Raw genomic sequence first — 15,626 nt, 5'->3', positions numbered from 1 at the left:
TGTATTTAGTAATGTCTTAAACTTGTGTACATGTTGGCTTCCCTTCTTATAAATCAAAGACAATATTCTAAATATCCCATGTTGAATATCTTACCTAATAATAGGGAAACATGTAAATTGACCATACCTTCGCTATGCCCACAGCCAATCAGAGTGAGTATGCAAATTAACCCAACAAAAATGGAGGTTAATTTGCATACACAGTGGGGCAGGAATTGCCACGGCCAGCTCTTGTGAGTTCAAGTCCATCTGGGGGAGGAAGGCTGGCACCAGACATCGCCCACAAGATACCAGTCCATCGGGCCAGGGAGGGGGAGAAGGGGTATGCAGCACCAGATGCCACCTGAGGGGTCCGGGTCCATTGCAGGCCCCCGGAGGGGCAGTGGCCTGCCTAGCCACGCCTTCGGGGCCCTGGGAACATCCAAGCCCCAGGGAGGAGCGGCTGGGCCTGCTTAGCCACTCCCATGGTGCTCTAGGAGCATCGCAGCCCAGGGAAGGCAAGGCTGGCAGCCTAGTAGCTCCCGTGAGGCCCTGGAAACATTGCTGCCCTGTGAAGTCTCAGCAGGCTGCCTAACCACTCCATCGCAGCCCAAGGAGGCATGACTGGGCCTTGGGAACATTGCAGGCATAGGGTTGCTGAAACCCAGACCGGGCCTCTGGCCACAAATTCACAGCTTTGTGGAGATCAAGGGCAGGGATATGCCTCACAACAGAGAGAGAGAGGTTCTGCAGTGGCCCCAAGATGTGGGTGGGCCAGGCCAGGGATCAAGGGGCATGGAAGGAAGCCCCGGGGGAGGGGTAAGGACCCGCAGCGCGGGGATTGAGGGGTGGTGCCACCTCAGTGGAGGGGTGCTGCAGGGTACTGGACTGACTGACTTGATTCAGAGAAGCTCCCAGTGCTAACTGGCCTCACCCAGGTGGCCTTCACACTTCAGAGGCGGTGACTCCTGCTCCCGCCTTGACCCAAAAGCAAGCTCACACCGCCCTGCCCCCGGCAGAGCATGCCTTGGCGGTGAGTGTGAAGCCTTCCACCTGCTCTGGAGACCCCGGGGAGTGGGGGCAGTAAAGAATGGGGTAGAGGACCGGGGGGAGGAAAGAGTGTGGAGCATCTGCAATGAAAAGGTGCTTGAGAAAGGCTCGGAAGTCTGACAGGAAGGGCAGAGAGCATGGCTCTGAGGGTTCCCTGTGCACTGAGTCAAGTGCCACAGCCAACTGGAATTGGCCTCAGTGTCCTCGTCTGTAAAATGGATCAAACATGTCCCAGTGCCTTCCTTGAACTTTGTTGGCCAATTGGGATACATATAAGGAAAATGAGGGAAGAAGTGAGAAAGAAAAGGAAAGGCAAACAACACAAAAGACTGGAAGGAACCTGTAAACCCATTGTCACTTAAATAGGGAATATAGTCAATGTGTTGTAATGCTGGTATGATGCCAGGTGGGTAATGGAAATATTGGGGAACACTTTGTAAAGTATATGATTGTCTAACCACTATTCTGTAACTAATATAAAACCTAAAACCAATACAAAACAATACTGGATGTAAAGAAATGAAAATTGGAGTGAAATTTTTATAAATTTTAAAGTTGAAATAAAGGTTGTAAAGGAAGGAAGGGGGGAAATAAAAAATAGTGTTTTTTGTTTTACCACTTTATTGTCTTTTCATTACATGAAAAAGACAGTTGTCTTTATATGGTGCTTTTATACTTTTCTAAGTCATTATCTCATTTTAATTTCAGGGCAACTTAAAGACAAAATAATTATTCCCTCCAATATTCAAAGAAAGGAGATCTTGGTGTCTGGTCCCAATGATTCAATTGTCAAGCCTTTATTTTAGGGTTAGTAAAATTTTCTGTGAAGGGTCATATCTATACTAATAAAAGCCTTGATCAGGCCAGCAGGGGTGAATAGTTGGGGGCAATCAAGCTGGCAGGTAAGCTAGAAGCCAGTGTACCCAAATTGTGAGAGGGATGTCTGACTTCAGGTTTAGGCCCCATCCTACTCGGGCCTAAAACTGAAGTCAGACATCCCCCGAGGAGTCCCAGATTGGAGAAGGTGCAGGCTGGGCTGAGGGACACCCTCCCCAGTGCATGAATTTCATTCACCAGGCTTCTACTTAATTTATAAACTAAATGGCTCTTCTGTAATAAATAGCAGGAAGCATTAAAATTTCAGTGATAGTGAGCAGTCTGATGAGAGCACATTGATTCTATTGTGTGGATGGGAGTGCACCAACCTATGTTTGTGAAAACCACTTAAAAATATCCTAGAAGCTTATTCCCGTTTTTTGCTTGTCCCAGTGGGTTTCTAAAAGGCCAAGTCAGTTCGGTGGCTGCCCAGACATGGTTGGAACCCCTTGGGTAAAGAAAATGCTTCTCTCTACTTTGCCTTACAGCCAACTTTAATTTATAAATCCCTTGGAAAGAGAGAATGCATTCTTTAATGGAACTTCAAGCCTATTAACTTGTATTTTGATGTGACTGGGTTTTATCCCCATGGTGTCATCAGAAGCCATTATACTATATAATAAAAGCCTAATATGCTAAGTGTCTGTTCAACCAATCAAAGCATAATATGCTAATGAGATGCTAAGGTTGCTCAACTGCTCACTCTGACATGCACTGACCACCATGGGCAGATATACTGACTGAAAGGTTAGCTTGCTGCTGGGGTCTGGCCAATTGGGACTGAGTGAGAGGAGCCAGACATGCCCTGGAGCCATCCTGTAGTCCCTCACCAGCTGGCCAACCTCCCACATCCCTCCCTGGCACCGATAATGCACTGGTGGGGTCCCTTAGCCTGGTCTGCATCCTCTTATAATCCAGGACCCCTTAGGGGATGTAGGAGAGCCAGTTTTGAACCCACAGTGGAACAACCGGTCACTATGATGTGCACTGACCACCAGGGGTCAGACGCTCCATGCAGGAGCTGCCCCCAAGTGGTCCCTACACTCCCACAAGGGGAGTGCCGTTCAACCAGAAGCCAGGCTCACAGCTGGCAAGTGCAGTGGCAGTGGTGGGAGCCTCTCCTGCCTCCGCTGCAGCACTAAAGATGTCCAAGTTAGGTCCATTCCCCATGGTAAGCGGGCCTAAGCCCTCAGTCAGACATCCTCCCAGGGTTCCTGGACTGCGAGAGGGTGCAAACCAGCATGAGGGACCTCCTACTCCCCTCTCCTTCCCAGACTGCATGAATTTCATGCACCAGGCCTCTAGTCTTGTATAAAAGGCTAGCTACAGTTTAATACCTAGAGTCTTAAGAGTCAATGGACATTAATGCCCCTGGGTAAATTGAAACCTCCTGATATATATCATGTGAGTCTCTGTGGAAGAATCATATCAATTCAGAGTTATAAAGGATTTCAGAGGTGAAGACAACAAGGCCTAGAAAAGTCAGGTGACTCACTGAAATCACACAAGCCCTTTACAGGATAGAAGAGAGAACCAGGCAGCAGAAACCCCTAAGGCAGCTACAAAGACTCTGTGTGGCCTGACCGAATGTGGTTAGGGTACTGACTTGGCAGAACAAAACTATTTTCTACATTTAAATATAGCTTAAGAACCTCAGAACTTACTGGAACTCAAAATTTTCCCAGATCGTTTCCCACTGAATGAGGGTCAAAGCTATTTCCGTCATTGGTTTTTGACAGACCTCCAGCTTCTTTGGCAGTGAACAGGTAAACATCTGGTTTGATATTCAATATGTACAGTTCTGACTCTATGTTTAAATTCTGGGGAATCCTTCCCTCTGTCTATAATAATTTTGATTGTTTCCAGCAAAGTTATTTTTTTTTCTTGTATCTTACTGTGAGTGAGCAAGAGAGAAACACAATCTTGGGTAAGAAGGGGAAAGTTTCCAGATATATCAGGTTAAAAACAACAGAAAAACCCTAAGAACCACTTATGAAGCTAACACTTATGAAGCCAGACTTGAGTGAATTCCCATTCACTCTCATCGAAAGCTAAACATATCAGAGGAAACATTTCAAATGTGGCCAGAAAGATGAAAAGAAAGAAAACAAGTGATTTCACAGGTTTGGGGCTCATGCTTGGCTTGGCTTTATTGAACAAAGAAATGGAATGGAAATGATGATGTTAGTAGCTGGAGTTTGTGATAATTAGACTCTATATCAATGAAGTATGAGAGAGTGACATTACATTTCTCCTTACTATTTTATGCATGTCTTCCTACCAGTTGTGTTTATGGTAATAAGAGCAGCTTGTGCTTTGCAGTGGGTAGCATTTATGGAGCACTGGTTCAGCTCTTCAACTGCACTGAGTCCTGAGAGATAGTTGCAAAGGGAGGCTCTAATCAAATCCTTTTCCTGAAGAAACTCAACATGTAAAATTAAACCAACTGCATATATCTTTTAAAACTACAAAAACTCAGGGGGAAGGTAGGGGAGGCTGGGGGTAAGGGGGAGAGATCGACCAAAGGACTTGTATGCATACATATAAGCCTAACCAATGGACACAGACACCAGGATGGTGAGGGCATGAGCTGGGGTAGGGGGTCATGGGGGGAATACGGTAAGATATATTTAATACCTTAATCAATAAAGAAAGAAAAAAAAGTTAATGCTTAAACTACTACAATAAACCCTCGATTTGCAGATCACAATTTAACACACAAAATTTCCAGTCAATATGTCATGTGAAAATTAACACCCTATTAATTTTTAAATGATTTTAATCAAGATTTTCTTATAATTGCATTAACAGGTTATTTTTTGTTGTTAACTATAGTCTACATATTTGAATCCAAGAGTCACCACTCATAACCCATGTTCAGTGAATGACTAGCATGTGACCATACCACATCATAAGCGGTAATCAGTCTTGTTGTCAAAGAGCATGACTTCTTTCTTTTTTCTTTTATTTTTTTTAAGTTTCAGCTATTGCTAGTTAAAGGAAAGAAGCCTTTTCCAAGGGCAACACAGTAAACGGAAGGTCAGCAGAAGAAAGCAGGATGTGGGCCTTTCGTAAGCTCTTGTTCCAAAATCTGAGTTTGAGGAAAGAAGGCCCCCCTGGGAACTCAGGGCAACTGGTCAGCAGAGGGATGTTTTGATGGGATGGAGCAGATCTGCAGCCCATTTTGGTCACTGGATTACTCTACAAGGGCTCTAAGGTGATTTCCACCTGCCTATTGGTTGACATGATTAACACTATTATTCAGGGAGGGGGGCATTAACTTAAGGAATGATGCAGGGAGCCAAGAGAGTGGTTTATTTAGTTGGATTCTCAATTACAATCAGAAAGTAGTCTTTATCTGATGTGAGCATAAGTTCATTTTTCTTGGTGCAGATTTGAAGGAAGATGAGGTCATTCTGGGAGTCACCTTCACGACTGATGATCCGGGCCTTTAGGGTGAAGTTGGGCATGAGGTTGGCATACTGGGTAGTGGTGGGATTGTCTATGGTGCTCTTAATGGGAATCCCTCTGTGTTCACCACAACTATTCCCTGCACTCCCTTCTGGCTCTGAGGATGCTTCAGTGTCTCCTTCACCTCTGCCATCTCAGACTGATGGGGTAGTTCCGCCAGGGAGTGACTTTCTGCAGCAGTTATAACTCAAGTTCATGTTCCCAGTCATGTGCATTTGTTTACCTGAGTTGACTGGTGAATGCAAACATTTACTTGACCTATTCAGGACAAATGTAAAATTATAGTAACACATACAAAAAACTTTTCTGTAAAATTGAACTTTTCATACATATTTAATTTCAATTACACAAACTAATTTGTCAATTTTTTGGCATACACATTTGCAAAGCCTACTTTATTATAGAACAGACTTTCTGCCTTCACAGACAGTCCTTTGCCCAAATTAGTCCTTTAATTTGAGGTTTTACTGTATTGTGGAAATATTAGGCAACTCTTGCCAAGTCTCTGTCTCTTGCTATAATGAGATTATGAGGATTAAAACAGAAGGGTTACTGGTTATACACTGAAAACTTCAAAGTACTATAAAATAATGATAATAAAGAGACCTTATATCTATTGACTACTTTGCTATTTTAGCAGGCATAGTATTGATTGCTGTTCATATAGTATGTCATTTAATATATACCACAACCCTAAGAAAGGGTACAATTATTTTATTTTACAATGACAACAACAAAATACTACAATAACAACAACTACAACAAACATCCTGGAGACTTGGGAAGGCTAAGTAGTATTTTCTGTTATAAACTGACAGCACTATATGAAAATAATTTTGATAAAATTTTGAAGTGATTTTGATCAAAACCTTTTGGAGAATTTCTCCAGAAAGTAATACCTAAAACCCAGCTTTGGTTTCATTAAACGGACAACTTTACTCTTTTGTAAAGTAATTAGGTCCACATCCTAACCTCTAGAACCTGAGAGTGTGGTCTTATTTGGAAAATAGGTACGTGCAGCTTTAAGATAAGGACCTTGAGGGGAGGTCATCCTGAATTATCTCCGAATGTCCTAAATTCAATGAATAGTGTCTTCATAAGAGACTCAGAGAAGAAGAAAAGGCAGTAGGACCATGAGAACAAGATTGGAGTGATGTGGCAACAAGCTGAAGAATGCCTGAAGCCACCAAAAGCTAGAAAAGACAAAGAACAGACTACCACAGAGCCTTCAGAGAGAGTATAACCCCGTGGACGTCCAGCCTCCAGAGCAGTGAGAAAATGCATTTCTGTTGTTGTAAGCCACAACACGTATGCTACTCTGTTATGGTAGCCCTAAGAAAACAGAACTAGAACCAAGTGGTAGAAAGTAAAAGGGCACACTTTCTAATAATTGGAAATGCTCAAGCGTGCATGCAAGGGGCTGAATTATGAAATTGCTGACCTTTGGCAATTGGAGTAGTGGTTCAGTGGTTGAACAGTCAGGAGGGAAATTTCATTGCATGAAATTGGGTGTTAACTTTTAGGATTCTTTTATACTTTTATTTTATCATATTTGCAGTTTTCTGACCATAGTTTTCTGAAATCACTACTCAGGAATGCCCAGGTTTTATTCATATTATTGTTCATTATTTCTGGTTGGGTTCCATTAGGTCCAAACAGGAAGATCCTTTTCCAGGCAGGAAGAAGCCAGAGTTGACCGTGACTGGAAAATAGACTGGGAATACCCAGCAGAGCTGCATATCTGTGCAACCATCTCTTTGGAGTTGATTCATCTGATGCTTCCCACACTTACAGAGAAATAACTTTCCTACAGACAAATAAAGAAGCGGCCTTCTTAATATTACCATAACCTCTTTTTTTGAGACACTAGCTGGCCTAGGGATTCAAAAGTCTCATAATTGCATTAGTGCTAAATAAATGTTCCCTCCCATATGGTATAGTCACAATGGTGGTTCTATTTTTTCCCTTCTAAGAATTAGATCCCTAAACTGTTTGACATTGAAATGGGGACTCAGAACTGTTGGACATTGAAATTGGGACTCAGTCGAAACCGGTTTGGCTCAGTGGATAGAGCCTCGGCCTGCGGACTGAAAGATCCCAGATTTGATTCTGGTCAAGGGCATGTACCTTGGTTGCAGGCACATCCCCGGTGGGGGGTGTGCAAGAGGCAGCTGATCGATGTTTCTCATCAATGTTTCTAACTATCCCTCTCTCTTCCTCTCTTTTATGTAAAAATTCAATAAAATATATTAAAAAAAAAAAAGAAATTGGGACTCAAACATTTTTTGTTATTACATGTTTATTTCTAGTCTGCAGAGGCAAGACTTTTTAAAGGAAAGAACTGGGGGCGGGGGGGGGGGAATAAATACAGAGGCAAAGAAGCATTGAACAGATTGCCAAACTATAGCAGGAATGCAGGGGAGGTTGGGGGGGTCGGGGGAAGGGAGGGAAGTGTAGGAGATCAACCAAAGGACTTGTATGCATGCATATAAACATAACCAATGGATGCAAGACACGTGGGGGGGGTAAGGGGGGCAGGTGAGGGCATGTACTAGAGTGTAGGAGAGGCAAGGGGGGAGGTCAATGGGGGGAGGAAAGGAGACATACGTACCACTTTTGTAACACTTCAAACAAAAATTTAAATTTTTTTTTTTTAAATAAACAGTTCCTTATGTGTACATGTCAGCAATGATATTTCAGTTCTGGATGGTGCTGTTTGACATTGAAATTGGGTCTCAAAAGAACTTGTGGCCCAGAAAGAAGCTCACTACAGACTGATTCATATGCCTTTCAGCATAACAATTATTGCTTATCTCATTTTTGATTCTTATAAATATATTTCCAGTAGACATGATCTCAGTCATCTAGGGGAAATGGTGAACAACATAGACTGTTAAACAAGAACAGACCCAGAGAAAGGAGCCATGGGTCAGACTGTTGGACCTCAAAGGGAGGGTGGGGATAAAAGGGAAAGATCAACCAAAGGACTTTGTGCACACATATGAGCCTAACCAGTGGTTAAGGACAATAGCAGGGTGGGGGCATGAGGGGGACGGGGGATTGGAATGGGAAATTGAGGACAAATATGTGATACCTTAATCAATAAAGAAATTAATTTTAAAAATAAAAAATAAATAAAAAATAGCATTCCAAAAACAAAATAAAAGTTTGAGATACATAAAAAGGAAAAAAGAAAAAAAGGGGAAAAAAAGAATCAGATCCCTAGAACACGGAGTCAATGGCTGACAACTATGCTTTGGGGCTCCCTCGATGTCAGCGGCTGCTGGAACTTGGCAGCTAGAAAAGCCCAGGGTGGTATTTGGTAAAGAAAATCTCTCAGTTATCATGGCCTGACTAGTGAGACTGCTCATGTCCCATGAAGATAAACTGCTTATCTTCTCCAGCGAATTCATCTGATTCTCTCAAGTGACACAAGTCAGGTCTGGAAATGACAGCATTTATGCACAAGTTATTCATAGTAAAGATGCCCCTGCCCCTTTTTTTAACCTTTTGAACACTTATTTTGTCCCCCTACCCCCAAAAAACAAAACAAAACAAAACAAAAAACCTTCAGGTCTTTATCATAACTAAAATTCAGAATTTATGGTCTGAGAACACCTATAGAGACTCTAGAATGTTTTAAAGGATCTGTCAATGAAGGCAGGCTGCACCAGGGCACAGCATGCTCTCGGGCTCTGAGATTTGGACAAGGCTTTGCTTGGTGCCTTGGTTCCTGTGAAATGCATACATTTTGGCTGGTATGTCAGAGGTTCTTGGAAGAATAGGAAACAATGGTATTAAATTTTCACTGCCTCCAATCTCTCCAGACCTTGGTGTATTAGGTTAAATGTCTCATTTAAGAAATTAAAAAATTAAAATAAAAAGGAGAAACAGAGAGAGAGAGAGAGAGAGAGAGAGAGAGAGAGAGAGAGAGAGAGAGAAAGGCAGTAGGGAAGGGAAGAGGGAGAGGAAGGAAGGTCATTTACCTTCCCTAGGGTCTGTCCCCATGGAGACACAGCTGCTTCTACATGGGAAGAGCCTGCCCATCTGCTCCATATTGCCCTTCTTCCCAACCCTTCCTTTTCCTCATCCCTTCACCTATCCTCCTGTTCCATTATATCCATTCCTCTACAGTCCACTAAACAGAAGCTAAATCAGATTAGAAAAGGTAGAAATCCTAGAGACTCATGACCATAAACTGCCTATGAGATAACAATAGTTCAGAGAGAGAGAGAGAGAGAGAGAGAGAGAGAGAGAGAGAGAGAGAGAGAGAGAGAGAGACTCATTTATTACTGAAACAGGACAATAGTCAGGATAGACCCTTGCTGAAAAATCTACCTTTCCCCTCCTCGCCAAGAACGTAAAAGTGCAAAAACAGAAGAGGGCCTCTCCTGGAGCTCTCTCACCTTGTTTCATCCCTTCCCCTTACAGTGTTTCATTCTACATCTTCTCCAAGGCTCCACAGACTTTATCCCATTCTACAACCACTGTCTCTTCCTAAGATGCTACAAGTTATTTTTCTGGTACCTAGTCCATAAGAGAAATGTAGAAAACACTAGTTCCCTTTACTTTTGTATTGTGAATTAGCACATTAGGTCACTTTCTCCTTAACTAAACAGTTACTTCCAATAAAGAATTTGTCATTTTAAAAACATAAAATTCTAGGAAAGCTTTATTAACTGAGCAGAAATTAAATGTTAGTCATGAATGACCGCATCTGTTAGCAGTTGTGTTTTGTTTGGCATACAGAGTATTTTAACAAAATCAGAAAATATTCTATAAAAGTGAGTAATCTGACTCAGTTTTTGTTTTGTTTTAATTATTAGATCTCCTAGAACAAGCATGTCAAACTGGTGCCCCATGGGCCACATGCAGCCAAGAACGAATATTTTTGTGGCTCAGCCAATATAACAGTATATAAGAAACCTTTTAATAAAATCTTCATAACTTTACTTTTACAATATCCTGTTATACGTAATTAATAATGAACTACAACATTCGCTAATGACTGATTACTATAATCATGTTACATTCTTTTCCTTTATACGCCTTATGCACAGGAGCACTATTTCTCTCCACTAATACTACCCTGTTTCCCCGAAAATAAGACAGTGTCTTATGTTAATTTTTGCTTCCAAAGATGCGCTAGGTCTTATTTTCAGGGGATGTCTTATTTTTCCATGAAGAAGAATACGGTACACATTTATTGTTAAATGAAAATAAAGTAAATTTATTACCTGTATATGGTACACTAGTATGGTAGTTGTCAACACAAACCAGACAAACTGTGAATCCTACAAGTATCAAGAATTTACTCATTTATTCAATGACAATCATGTCATCATATTCTGGAACATCATCATAATAATCCAATTCCTGAATTTCCTGGTGAATTTCTTGTGGCTCCATTTCTTTCAGAATCAGTGGACCAAATCTCTCATGTTTAGTCTAGGGGGGCCTTATTTTCAAGGGATTCCTTATATTTCACTCAGAAGGAAACCTGTAAATAGGTCTTATTTTGGGGGAAACTCGGTAACAGTGAATATTTTAGAAGCCAATTGCCACGTCATTAGTCTTGAACTGATTTGTTTGGTGTGTGCTACAGGAAGTATTTTGCTTTCAGAGAACAACAAAAAAAATTGGTTTATTTGCATTACTATTATTTATTTCTGCAGGTATTCAGTGTCTGGTACATTAATGTTCAAGAAAAATATTAATTTTTATTAAAATGTTCCATTATTTTATGTTAACGATTACTCATTTATTTCAGCCCTTTGTATTTAGCATGTCTCTACTGAAATAAACCTAGGTTTCTATGAAAATTAAAGCTTTTGGGGGTTTTTTTGGGCCCACATAAACTTAAACCTTGTTTATTTGGCCCATGTTAGCCTTTGAGTTTGACATGCTTGTCTTAGAGGGTCTCCTCTTGCACAAACCTGCTACTTTCTTTAGATTGCCCATGGCTCTTGGTTTGCCAGAGACCCCTCTTGTCTTCTACTCAGGCTGCTTCACTCATGTTGGTTTCCTGCTTGACTCCTCACAGAGCTTGAATGCACAACTTTTTTTTTTTTTAATATGTTTTATTGATTTTTACAAAGAGGAATTGAGAGGGATAGAGAGTTTAAAACATCGATTAGAGAGATACATCTACCAGCTGCCTCCTGCACACCCCCACTGGGGATGTGCCTGCAACCAAGGCACGTGCCCTTGACAGGAATCGAACCCGGGACCCTTCAGTCCGAAGGCCGACACTCTATCCACTGAGCCACACCGGTTTTGGCTGAATACGCAACTTCTGAGCAAAAGAAATGAGCATATATCTAGATTCCACCTCCCCTCCTTCAGGGAGCTTCCATTGAGTCCCATCCCATGGATCCACAGCACTCCTACCTGTCTTCCTCTTTAATTTCTCTGCCCCTCTCCCCAGAAAACTCTAAGTTATCTGGGGTGCAGAGAGCTAAATGTTCTCTGTAGTCCCAGCAAGGTCAACACGATAAAGAATGCCTGGCAGGAAGATTAGGTCTCACCAGCTCGGTATGAGCTTCTCCAGTTATGTCCAATGGAGATAGAGTAGTCTCCCCTTATCCATGGTTTCTCTTTCTGCAGTTTCAGTTACTTGTAATCAAATCATGGCCCAAAAATATTAAGAGGAAAATTCTAGAAATAAACAATTTATAAGTTTTAAATCGCGCGCTCTTCAATCATCCCTTTGCCTGGTATCTCTGCTGTAAATGAGGCCCGCTCATTAACCACTTACTAGTAGTAGTACCCTCTGGGTCAGTTATCAGAGTGACTGTTGTGGCATCCCAGTGCTTATGATCAATTTACCTATCCCTTCTCTTCCTTATAATCACCTACCTCCCTCAGGTCTTTTTCCTTTATCCCTTGAAGATTTTAGTCCCTGGCTAATGGTCACAATCTCCTAAACGATTTCTGTCCTAATTTTTTTTATTATATCAGTATGAACATCACTGGCCTTTCAATTTCCTGGCCTCTTCCCCTCTAGAAACCTAGTCCTCACCCTACCTCAGGCGCACACTTCTATGCTGGCATCCTAATCTTCGTTAGTATAGAAAGTGCTTCTCCTGCATGACCACATTTCCACATTTCCCACTGCCGTAAGACAGCCTCTTGTTTACTTCCTCAGGTGCTGCAACTCCACCTGTCCCTTATCTATGGGTTTCTTCACCCTTTATCTGTGCTTCTGAGAACAATTTCAACACACACATACACCCCAGCTCCCCAGGAGGCATTTGGAAATGTCTGGTTGTCACAGCTGACTGCTAAGAGAACGCTCTTGGAGTCTCATAGGTAGAGGCCAGGGATGCTGCTAAACATCTTACAATGTGCAGGACAGCCCTCCACAGAAAAGAGTTTTCCAGTCCAAACTGTCAATAGTGCCAGGTTGAGAAAGTCCACTTAACATGACCAGTATCTACAGCCCCTTGATTCTACCATGGTGTTATTGATTAAATCGTGTCCTCCCCAAAAAGGGATGTTGAAGCCCTCACCCTTGGTTTTTCAGAATGTGAACTTACTTGGAGTTAGGGTCAGTGCCAATGTAATGTTAAGCTAACATGGGGTCATGCTGGAGTAGGCTGGATCTCTAATGCAATATGACTGGTTTCCTCATAAAAAGAAGGCTGTGTGAAAAGAGTCACAGGGAGAACTCCAGGTAAAGAATAAAGATTGGAGTGATCTATATCACAAGCCATGGGATTACAAAGATTACCAGAAAACCACCAGAAGCTAGGAAGAGGCAATGGAGTTGTTTGACACAGATGTCAGAGAGAATATGGCTCTGCCAACACCTTAATTTCAGACTCCTAGCCTCCAGAACTGTGAGACAATAAGTAACCCAGTTTGGAGTACTGTGTTACAGCAGTTCTAGGAAGCTAAAGCACTAGACTTACTCCATGTCCTCATTTCCTGCCTTGTCTAGCTTAAATAAGGGTGGTTGCTAAAGCAATATAATCTGCAATATTACACATCTAGTTATTCCCATCAGGAAGTAAAGATATTAAAATCTGGGTGTGTGTTACAATTTCATCTATCCAAATCAATGATATGATGTAACATATATGAATAAGGTGGAACTGGAAAAAGGGCCAAGACTTATACACAAAGAGGTCAGATTATTATGACCACCTGTCATTTGTAGGCAAATTAGTTTTATACTGCATCATATGGGATACGGAAGTCAAAGGTCTGTTCAAACACCTTTGCTGTCTGCAGTTACCAAGATAAAACATCTCCAATTCACACAGGAACACAAGTATTGGACAGTGGAACATTGGAAAAAAGTCATGTGATCCAATGAATCACATTTCCAGTTGCATCATGCAGCTGGCAGAGTGAGAATTTCACTGAAACAGCATTCATGAGTACAAATGAGTACAACCCTTCAGGCTGGTGGGGGCAGTGTTATGGTTTGGAGCATGTTTTCCTAGCATGATTGCAGCCCTTTAATTTGTGTGGAAGAACATTTGAATAGCACAACATACCTAAGTATCGTTGCTGATCAAGTTCGTCCTGTCATGTTGATGGCGTATCCCAATGGAGATGGCTTCTTCCAACAAGACAATGCTCCATGCCACGGTGCTCATATTGTGCAGGAGTGATTTCAAGAACATGAGGGATACATTATCTTACTTAGGTGGCCCCCATAATCATCAGATCTCAATCCAATTGAGCATTTTGTGGGACGAAGTTAAAGGAGCCATCAGGCAGCTGATTCCACAACCATCAAATCTTACAGAACTGGACAGTGCTATTCATCAGGCATGGTGTCAGATTCCTCGCATCACCTTTTAAAATCTCATGGAGTCAATGCCAAGAAGAATCACCACAGTATTGAAGGCAAAAGGTGGCCCAATTAAGTACTGATGGGGTGGTCATAATAATCTGGCCACTCAGTGTATACATCTAATGGGTTCTCCATTGACATAGCAGACCCCCTGAAAGGGGTTTTACTCTATAAACTGAGCTAAATCTTCTTGGGATATGCTGTGTATTGGTTCACATCTTCTAGGCTTTAATTCATTGATCAATGACCAGTAACCCCAAGTCCACAGCATAGGTATCAAATCTCTAACCAAGGACTCTGAGTGTATAATCTCATCTACTGTGGTGGGACTGAAATGATTATTCTATTTTATTTAGTTAAGTAAAGGACTTTGCATGTCTGAAACTGTACACAAAACTAAGCATATAAATGAGGGAAAAAAATATATTATGGTTCTTTGAATATATTCATTTATGAAAATATAACAAAATTGTGTTATTGCTTTATATATGCTTTGTATTACAGATGTTTAAATGCAACTACATAGTAAGAGATCCAAGATGGTGGTGTAGGTAAACATCTAAACTGCTGCTGTACACAACAATTTCAAAACTACAACTAAAAGACAAAACATCTATCACCCAGAATCACAGGAAAGCTAGCTGAATGGAAGTTCTACAACTAGACGGAAAGAAAAAAGAGCATTCAAGGCACAAGCACTGAAAAACTGAGGTACAGGGGTGTGCACATGATACTGGCTGGCGGCAGATCCCAGCTGGTAGTGGTGTTGCTTTCTTTAACCCAAAGAGAGACAAGATCCTGATCTCTCTGAAATCCAATTTCTGGGGAGAAGCTGGACTGTCTGCCATCAGGTCGGAAAGTGAGGGTAGCTTGCTTGCAGAGCTGCGCGCAAGAATAATTGTTTGCTGTGCTGGGGCATGAGATGCTGGGACGTAGTTGGAGAGGCAGAGATGGCTCACTGCCAGCCATCGCTGTTTGCCATGCCCTAGCCTAGTGATGCCCTGAGACTCCAGCCAGCACAATCTACAAATACACCCAAGCTCCAAGCAGTGGCTTTTGCATATGAATGGCTTTCTCTATTGTAGTTTAACCTAGCAAACTTGCAACCCGATGATGCAGACAGCTCCAAAGCCTCCAAGCTCCAAGCAGGGAGTTGAGGACTGTGGTTCTCGCTGTAGCTCCTACAGGGTGGCCTTAGACAGTAGCTGAACTGCACCTTATTGGAGATCCAGAAGCCAGTGTACCTAGTGGTCAGTGTGAGATACCAGATTCCAACTCCTCACATCCATAAGTGACACATTTGGGAGGAGGACTCAGTGAGCACCAAAGCCCCACTGAAACAAGGCCTGCACCATAAACATGTCTCCAGTGCAACAGTTCTTCCATTATAGACATAGCGGGTCCTCACAGCCAATTGGCCTGCAGGTCAATTCTTCCCAGAGCT

The 15,626-nt window shown here is 42.1% G+C and overlaps 1 protein-coding gene and 1 pseudogene across 2 annotated transcripts in view; both read right to left on the bottom strand.

Moving 5' to 3' along the window:
* The window catches only part of LOC311617582 (histone-lysine N-methyltransferase SETMAR-like), a 485,271-nt gene that overhangs the window by 397,009 nt on the left and 72,636 nt on the right, over window positions 1-15,626 (bottom strand). The gene's annotated exons all lie outside the window — the stretch shown is intronic.
* Window positions 4,679-7,541, bottom strand: LOC311618271 (dynein light chain roadblock-type 1-like; annotated as a pseudogene). The gene has a single exon. The product of its transcript is annotated as a dynein light chain roadblock-type 1-like (transcript).

Source organism: Pipistrellus hanaki, assembly GCF_964339955.1.
Source record: "Pipistrellus hanaki genome assembly, chromosome: 2".
Lineage (NCBI taxonomy): Eukaryota > Metazoa > Chordata > Mammalia > Chiroptera > Vespertilionidae > Pipistrellus > Pipistrellus hanaki.
This window is presented reverse-complemented; position numbering and strand designations above follow the sequence as displayed.